Below are 7,873 nucleotides of genomic sequence, written 5' to 3'. Positions count from 1 at the left end.
ATGCAGCGTTAGAAATGAGCCACAGTGTTTTATAAACCTTGGTCTTTATTAGGGCTACATCAACAGAAAGAGGTGTTTGCCACTAGAAAACAAGTAGATGTGGAACAGACTTCCATCGGTGAGTGGTTGGCTTTGGTTTTTTACAAGGCAAATTGCAAAAAGAAGCTGCAGGTTGTATTATCATAGATGACTATGAATAGCCTAGTCTTGAATAAATGAGTTCACTAGACATTAGTCTTTTCTCAAAGCAGCAACAGAACTAGAACAGAAATGAGATATCTGCACAAAGCAATGTGGCAACAGCAGACATATCCTCCAAGCTGTTCTTCAAACTTCTACAGACCTCAAAAAATGTGAGCTGCGAAAACCTTAAAGCAAAACGAAGCTGAAACAGTACAACTGGACTATAAGGAGGCCAACTGGGAAAAAGCGAAATTGCTAACTGTCATATTGAAGTCATATATACTGTACTTGGTGTGTTCTTTGGAGTTCACTCATGTTTATGAAGGCCACATTAGACTGTGTTCAGGAACACCCATGTCTTCACATATAAATTGGATGATACTCCTTTGGAGTGAGTTTCCTCCTTCAAATTGGGCAAAAGTTAGCATGCTGAGGCACTGACTACAGAAGACGTGGCCACATGTTGTTGACACTATAAGCCGTCCGCTTTGCACAATCTCTGCAAAGCTGTCTATGCAAATTCTACAACTCAAAGTGCCTGAGGATCTTGCAAATTCCCTCCTTCCCACTTCTCTGGGGAGCTTTCTAGTGGCAAGAGCACCACTCTGTGTGTGTCTGCTATCACCACCACCACCACCACTAAATATGAGAAGTAGTTTGTTCCATAAAACTCAGCCCTGCAACAGGAGGGGAGCCAGTAAGGGCAGTTTGTAATAAAGGTAAGGCCAGGGAGGAAGTGGATGGCAGGGAGGAGGAGGAGGAGGAGGGGATACAGGGTTCAGAAGCAGTTCCCACCATCATCTTGTCCAGAGTATTATGAGGTCTTGAGGAGGTGTTGCGACTGCCCCTCTTGCTGTTGCTGTGCTGGGTTGCATTACATTCTGTACTTGTTGAACTCATGATGCACAGGGATGGGAGAGGCACAGGCTGCAGAGTACTTGCTTCCCCCCTTATCTCCGTGTGCTGCTCCCGGCTTAGTCGCCAAGCAATTCTGTAATGTGATAATGATGATCATGAATGCTCTCTCTAAAGCAACTTGATGCAACTGGTGACGCTTTGGAGCACCGTGACTTTCTTAGAGTTGTCTCTTTTATAGCAGGTACTCCAAAGCTGGAGCAAGTTCAACATCTTGAGGAGTTAGGGCAGGCTTCCTCAACCTCGGCCCTCCAGATGTTTTTGGCCTACAACTCCCATGATCCCTAGCTAGCAGGACCAGTGGTCAGGGATGATGGGAATTGTAGTCTCAAAACATCTGAAGGGCCGAGTTTGAGGAAGCCTGAGTTAGGGTGTCTTTAGTGTTACTCAGTGGTGTGGCGTGGGGGGTGCAGGGGGGGCCGGCCGCACCGGGCGCAACACCTTCGGGTGGGCGCTCGCACTCACAGTGCTAAAATCCACGGGTTAGGGGGCGCAAATTACTTGCCTTGCCCCAGGTGCTGACAACCCACGCTACGCCACTGGTGTTACTCTACAGAACTGCATTAAAGTGGGAAGAAACATGATTAGGCTAAGAAGCAGGCACACAAATATTAATTTTCTATCTTTCAGCTAAGAGATTAGCTAAAACAATTAGGATTATTACGAGGTGGAGTATCTTTCCCTACCTTGACAGTCCTCTTTATACAAGAGTCTGATAAGGAGAAGGGAAGAATTCATGGAAGACTGATGAATGCCTCTTATACAAGAAGAACCAGGCACATAGCCAAGCTGAGGATGATGGGAAATATTAAATGAAATTCATTGGAGTTGCCTCTACTAGAGCGCACCTCCTATGGCTGCTCTTGCAAATCAATGATTTTTTTGATTTTTTAAAAAATCTTTTTTAAAATGTAAATCAATTTTTTTTATTTAATTTGGATTTTTAAAATAAAATGCTTTTGGAGGAAATATCTTTCCAAAGATAGTTTTCTATTTAAGTTACGGGATGCAGGTGGCGCTGTGGGTTAAACCACAGAGCCTAGGACTTGCCGATCAGAAGGTTGGCGGTTCAAATCCCCGCAACGGCGTGAGCTCCCATTGCTTGGTCCCTGCTCCTGCCAACCTAGCAGTTCGAAAGCACGTCAAAGTGCAAGTAGATAAATAGGTACCACTCCAGTGGGAAGGTAAACGGTGTTTCCGTGCGCTGCTCTTGTTTGTCAGAAGCGGCTTAGTCATGCTGACCACATGACCCGGAAGCTGTATGCCGGCTCCCTCGGCCAGTAAAGCGAGATGAGCGTCACAACCCCAGAGTCGGTCACGACTAGACCTAATGGTCAGGGGTCCCTTTACCTTTACCTATAGTCCAAAGGCTATTCATCAGGAAATAAGTATTTGTTTTAAGTTTTTCATGTGTGCTAAAACTCAGTCTAATTTTTGGGGGCGGTTTTTTACAAAGAAAAACGTTTAACCACATCAGTTAACAAACATGGATACATATGCTATAATTTTATTGTTTTAGTTAAATAAACTATTTAAATTGTTATTAAGGAAATGATTATTTTTCTCCTTCCAATAATGTAAAGCAGAAAAGTTGTCCAAATATAAACAGTTAACTTATTAAACCTCACAATAATTTAATCATTATCTGTCAGTGTATTTCTAAGAGTAGAACCAAAACAGTAATTTTTGATATAACGGTAAAAACTACTCTGAAAATTTATTATTCCAGAAATGAAACCTTCATCTGGTTGTAAATATTAAGATTATACCAGCAAGTATGAGACTTTCGGTAAAAAGAAAAAAAATATTAAATCAAGTCTTACTGACTAGTGATTTAAATTGTGATTTAAATTGATTTGATTTAAATCAAATCGACCCTGACACCCAAGCCTTGCACATACAAATCTTGCAAGCTAGGCAATACTGGTGGTGAATCCACAGAGTATTGTTTTTTGATTGTCTGAATGACTGACCAAGGAACAGCATGACTTACATCACCCAAGTGTAGAGAATATTAAGAAAATTGGCTGACTTGATATGGAAAATTACCTGTGACAAATGTGGGTAACACCAGTGCTTTTGCACTCATTTGCTGACATGCTGTGAAGAGGTGCAGGGACTGTTGGGTAGACTGCTGTCCTCACCATTTTCCTTGTATCTCCATCAGAAAAGGGGCTAAAAGGTGCTTTCATTCTTTCTGGATCAGGCCCCTCTAGCCCAAAAAAATACCCCAACCCCAACTGCGCACATCTAAAAGTGTGTGCAAGGTTGCCTGCAAATTTCTATATGTGCCCCAGTATGTGACAAGAAAGAATCTGCCTCATACCACGTTGGGTTCCTTCTCTGTTCAACCCAATATTGTCTATGCAGACCAGCAACAGCTCTCAGAAAGAGGAAGGGCCTTTCCCAGCACCACCTCCCACCCAATTATTTTGACCAGAGATGTGCAAGTGAAGCAAGTACGCTGTTAGGAACCGAATTGGATGGTCCGCCCCTGCCACTTAATGGATCCAAATGGTTTCCAGAGAGAGGTAGGGGATGTTTTATTCCATGTTGATGGCCTTTCAGCTGATTCCCTGGTGGCCCGCTGGAATGTGGAGTTAACCAGGGCTATTGACTGTTTGGCTCTGAAGCGCCCTCTCCGATTGCATGGAGCCCGGTTTTCCACGGATCTGAGGGCAATGAAACAATCGCTGATACGGCTAGAGCACTGGTGGCGGGTAACTCATTCCGAATCTGACTGGACATGGGTTAGAGCTCAATGTCGAGCTTACCAAGTGGCGATAGCGAAGAAGACCTTCTTCACTGCCTCTGTTGCATCTGCGGAAAACAGCAGCAGGAGACTCTTTCAGGTGGTTCGCAATTTAGCGGAACCACCTGCTCCATTGGGGCCCAGTACGGGCCACATGATCTCCTGCAATCATTTTGCAAAGTTTTTTGAAGATAGTCGCTCAGATTCAGGAAGAGGTAGACTCCACTGTGGGAGCAGAGCTGGTGCAGGAGAGTGCTAGAGTCCTGTCTAGTCATGTTATATGGGATCAGTTTCAATCTGTTACCTCTGATGATGTGGACAGGCTGCTTGGACGAGTGAAACCAACCACCTGTCTCCTTGATCCTTGCCCATCCTGGCTTATAAAAGCTAGCCGGGAAGAGCTGGGCAATGGGCTTCTCGGGGTAGTGAATGCTTCTCTCTGTGAGGAAGCCTTCCTAGACCCACTGAAAGAGGCGGTTACCAAACCGCTTTGTAAAAAAACCATCTTTAGATGTGGCCGATATGGCCATCTATTATGCAATCTCAAATCTTCCATTTTTGGGCAAGGTGATTGAGCCAGTGGTTGCTGAACAACTCCAGGCACGCCTGGAAGAAGCGGACCATTTGGATCCCTTCCAGTCGGGATTCAGGCCTCATCATGGGACCCCTGGGCTCTCACTTGTGGGGTGCCTCAGGGTTCCGTCCTCTCCCCCATGCTTTTTAATATCTATATGAAGCCACTGGGAGAGATCATCAGAGGGTTTGGGCTGGGTGTTCATCAGTATGCAGCTGACACCCAGCTCTACCTCTCTTTTAAATCAGAACCAGTGAAAGCGGTGAAGGTCCTGTGTGAGTGTCTGGAGGCAGTTGGAGGATGGATGGCGGCTAACAGATTGAGGTAGAATCCCAACAAGACAGAAGTATTGTTTTGGGGGGACAGGAGGCGGGCGGGTGTGGAAGACTCCCTGGTCCTGAATGGGGTAACTGTGCCCCTGAAGGACCAGGTGTGCAGCCTGGGAGTCATTTTGGACTCACAGCTGTCCATGGAGACGCAGGTCAATTCTGTGTCCAGGGCAGCTGTTTACCAGCTTCATCTGGTATGCAGGCTGAGACCCTATCTGCCCGCAGAATGTCTCGCCAGAGTGGTGCATGCTCTGGTTATCTCGCGCTTGGACTACTGCAATGCTCTCAATGTGGGGCTACCTTTGAAGGTGACCTGGAAACTACAACTAATCCAGAATGCAGCAGCTAGACTGGTGGCTGGGGGCAGCCGCCGAGACCACATAACACCGCTCTTGAAAGACCTACATTGGCTCCCAGCACGTTTCCGAGTACAATTCAAAGTGTTGGTGCTGACCTTTAAAGCCCTAACCAGCCTCGGTCCAGTACACCTGAAGGAGCGTCTCCACCCCCATCGTTCTACCCGGACACTGAGGTCCAGCGCCGAGGGCCTTCTGGAGGTTCCGTCACTACAAGAAGCCAAGTTACAGGAAACCAGGCAGAGGGCCTTCTCGGTAGTGGCACCCGCCCTGTGGAACACCCTCCCACCAGATATCAAAGAGAACAACAACTACCAGACTTTTAGAAGACATCTGAAGGCAGCCCTGTTTAGGGAAGCTTTTAATATTTGATGGATTACTGTATTTTTATATTTTGTTGGAAGCCGCCCAGAGTGGCTGGGGTATAAATAAATTATTATTATTATTATTATTATTATTATTATTATTATTATTATTATTAGCATTGGTGCTAAAATGAGTTTGGCAAAGAATGGATTTTTAAGAGAGTCTTTCTAGTGAGCACAGTGCACTGGTGAGGCTGCACAGAAGCAGTGTCAAATGCTGAGGCACAACATAGGGAAACTTATCAAATTTGCAAAGGGGATTTTTTTAAAAAAATAAAAATCTTGAAGTGCAAACTTTGAAAAGAACAAAAAGTTGCATGATCCCTCCATAGCTTCTCATTTGCCCAAGGCGGCAGTGCACTGTTGTGCATCTTGATCGGGCTCACAGTCAAAGCGACCACCTCTTTTGCAAAGACTTTAAGTAAAACAAACTTACCCAGTAGCTTCTTTGGAAGCCGCCCTCGGACCTACAGCAGGAGGAGAGACACAAAAAGGAGTTAGATCTCCAATATGGACCATAATCAAACATCCAAGGAAGCATCCTGGCTCTTTTACTGCACCTGATATCCTACATGTAGCAGCATTCTGCAGCTGCATATGCATTGCTGGGGTCTAGCATGGGCAAAAGTGCACAGATTGATAGACTGTTGTATACTTGCAAAATCTTTTCCTGTGGCTTTTTGCCAGTTCCTCTGACAGGTAGTGGTAAGAGTGTTGAACTGGGCAGGAATATTAATGATGTTCCTTGTGTTATATCTGTCTTCCTGGCAGAAAGCCTGATTGATTTACATGTATAATATATTTTAATATAGTTTTTAACCTCTCTGCTAGAAGGCCCGCAAATATTTTATAATTGGAATTCAACAAAGAAATTGGTCTATAATTAGTTGCCAATTCTAAATCTGTTCCGTGTTTAGTTATAAGAGTTATAAATGCCTCTGCCCACGACTCTGGTGCCTTCCCATTATTTATAGTGTTATTGATTACATCTTTCAGTGGTGGTGCTAACACATCTTCCAAATTTTATAGTATTCTATTGGTAAGCCATCCAGCCCCGGGGACTTTCCTAACTGCAAATTTTATAGTGAACCATACTTTCACTACTGCCACGGGTGAATGCTTTTTGGGAAGGAACCGGATTATGCAGGTTTACATGTGTGTGGGAGTTGGACTTTTGTTCATATTCCCAAGTCTCTGAGACACAAAGGTGAGCCTAAAGCCAGAAAACTACGTTTCTTTTTCTTTTTTAAATTTTTTTTATTTTCAATGCAGAATCATAACAAAAATTACAAACATTGAATCCAAAATAGTACTATACAGACAAAAATCCCCGGAACATATAAAAAAAACAGAAAAGGAAAAAAAAAGGCAAAGGAAACAAAACTAAACTAAACAAAAACGAAAAAGCACACATCTACAGAACAAAACCATATCATTACATACATAAACACAAATTGACTTCCTTCCTTTGTTCTAAGACCTCAAAAAAATTACTCTTACTGTATTGTTGTGTCTAATTAGATTACTTCCATCTTTGTGCTTTTTTACACCATTTTCCTTATTCTTTAACCCTGTAAAGCATCATTCATTACATACCAATATACTAACTCCAGAACAATGTTTTTTCATATACTCTTTAGCACAACCCCATTCTTTTAGTAATTTCTGGTCCGATTGTCCCCTTATGTAAGCTGTGAGTCTTGCCAGATTTATGTATTCACAAAATTTAATTTGCCAATCTTTCACTGATGGAATTTTTCTGCCTTTCCAGTTTTTAGCTATAAGCATCCTGGCAGCTGTTGTTGCATAAAGGAATACTTTCCTTTGATTTTCGGGGATATCATTTGTAATTAAACCTAAAAGGAATGCCTCCGGTTTTTTACTAAAAGATATTTTAAACATCTTTTTGAGTTCTTCATAGATTTCATTCCAGAATTGTTTAATAGGTCGGCATTCCCACCACATGTGAAACATTGTTCCTATTTCTTTTTTACATCTCCAACAGGTATTCGATTTTAATTTGTGAATTTTAGCCAATTTTACTGGAGTTAAGTACCATTGGTACACCATTTTCATAAAATTTTCTCTTATTGTATAACATGCCGTGAATTTGATGTCATATTTCCATAATTTCTCCCATTGGTCCAGCCGAATTACATATCCTATATCACATCCCCATTTGATCATAACTTCTTTTACTTCTTCATCCTTTAATTCCCATTCTAATAATAAATTATACATTTTGGATATATATTTTTTTGAGTTTTGTAATAATACTTTTTGTAATTTTGATTCTTCTTTTTCAAATCCTATTACTTTATCCTGGTTGAATATTTGTGCAATTTGATGATATTGTAACCATGTGGTACAGTATTGGGTCACCTCATCGTATGGTCTTA

The 7,873-nt window shown here is 42.6% G+C and overlaps 1 pseudogene across 1 annotated transcript; it reads right to left on the bottom strand.

Annotated features, from left to right (window-relative positions):
* Positions 1 to 394: 394 nt before the first annotated feature.
* Positions 395 to 1,254, bottom strand: LOC309361205 (annotated as a pseudogene). The gene has a single exon. The product of its transcript is annotated as an uncharacterized misc_RNA (transcript).
* Positions 1,255 to 7,873: the final 6,619 nt, after the last annotated feature.

Source organism: Podarcis melisellensis, assembly GCF_964234715.1.
Source record: "Podarcis melisellensis genome assembly, chromosome: W".
NCBI classification, from domain to species: Eukaryota; Metazoa; Chordata; class Lepidosauria; order Squamata; family Lacertidae; genus Podarcis; species Podarcis melisellensis.
This window is presented reverse-complemented; position numbering and strand designations above follow the sequence as displayed.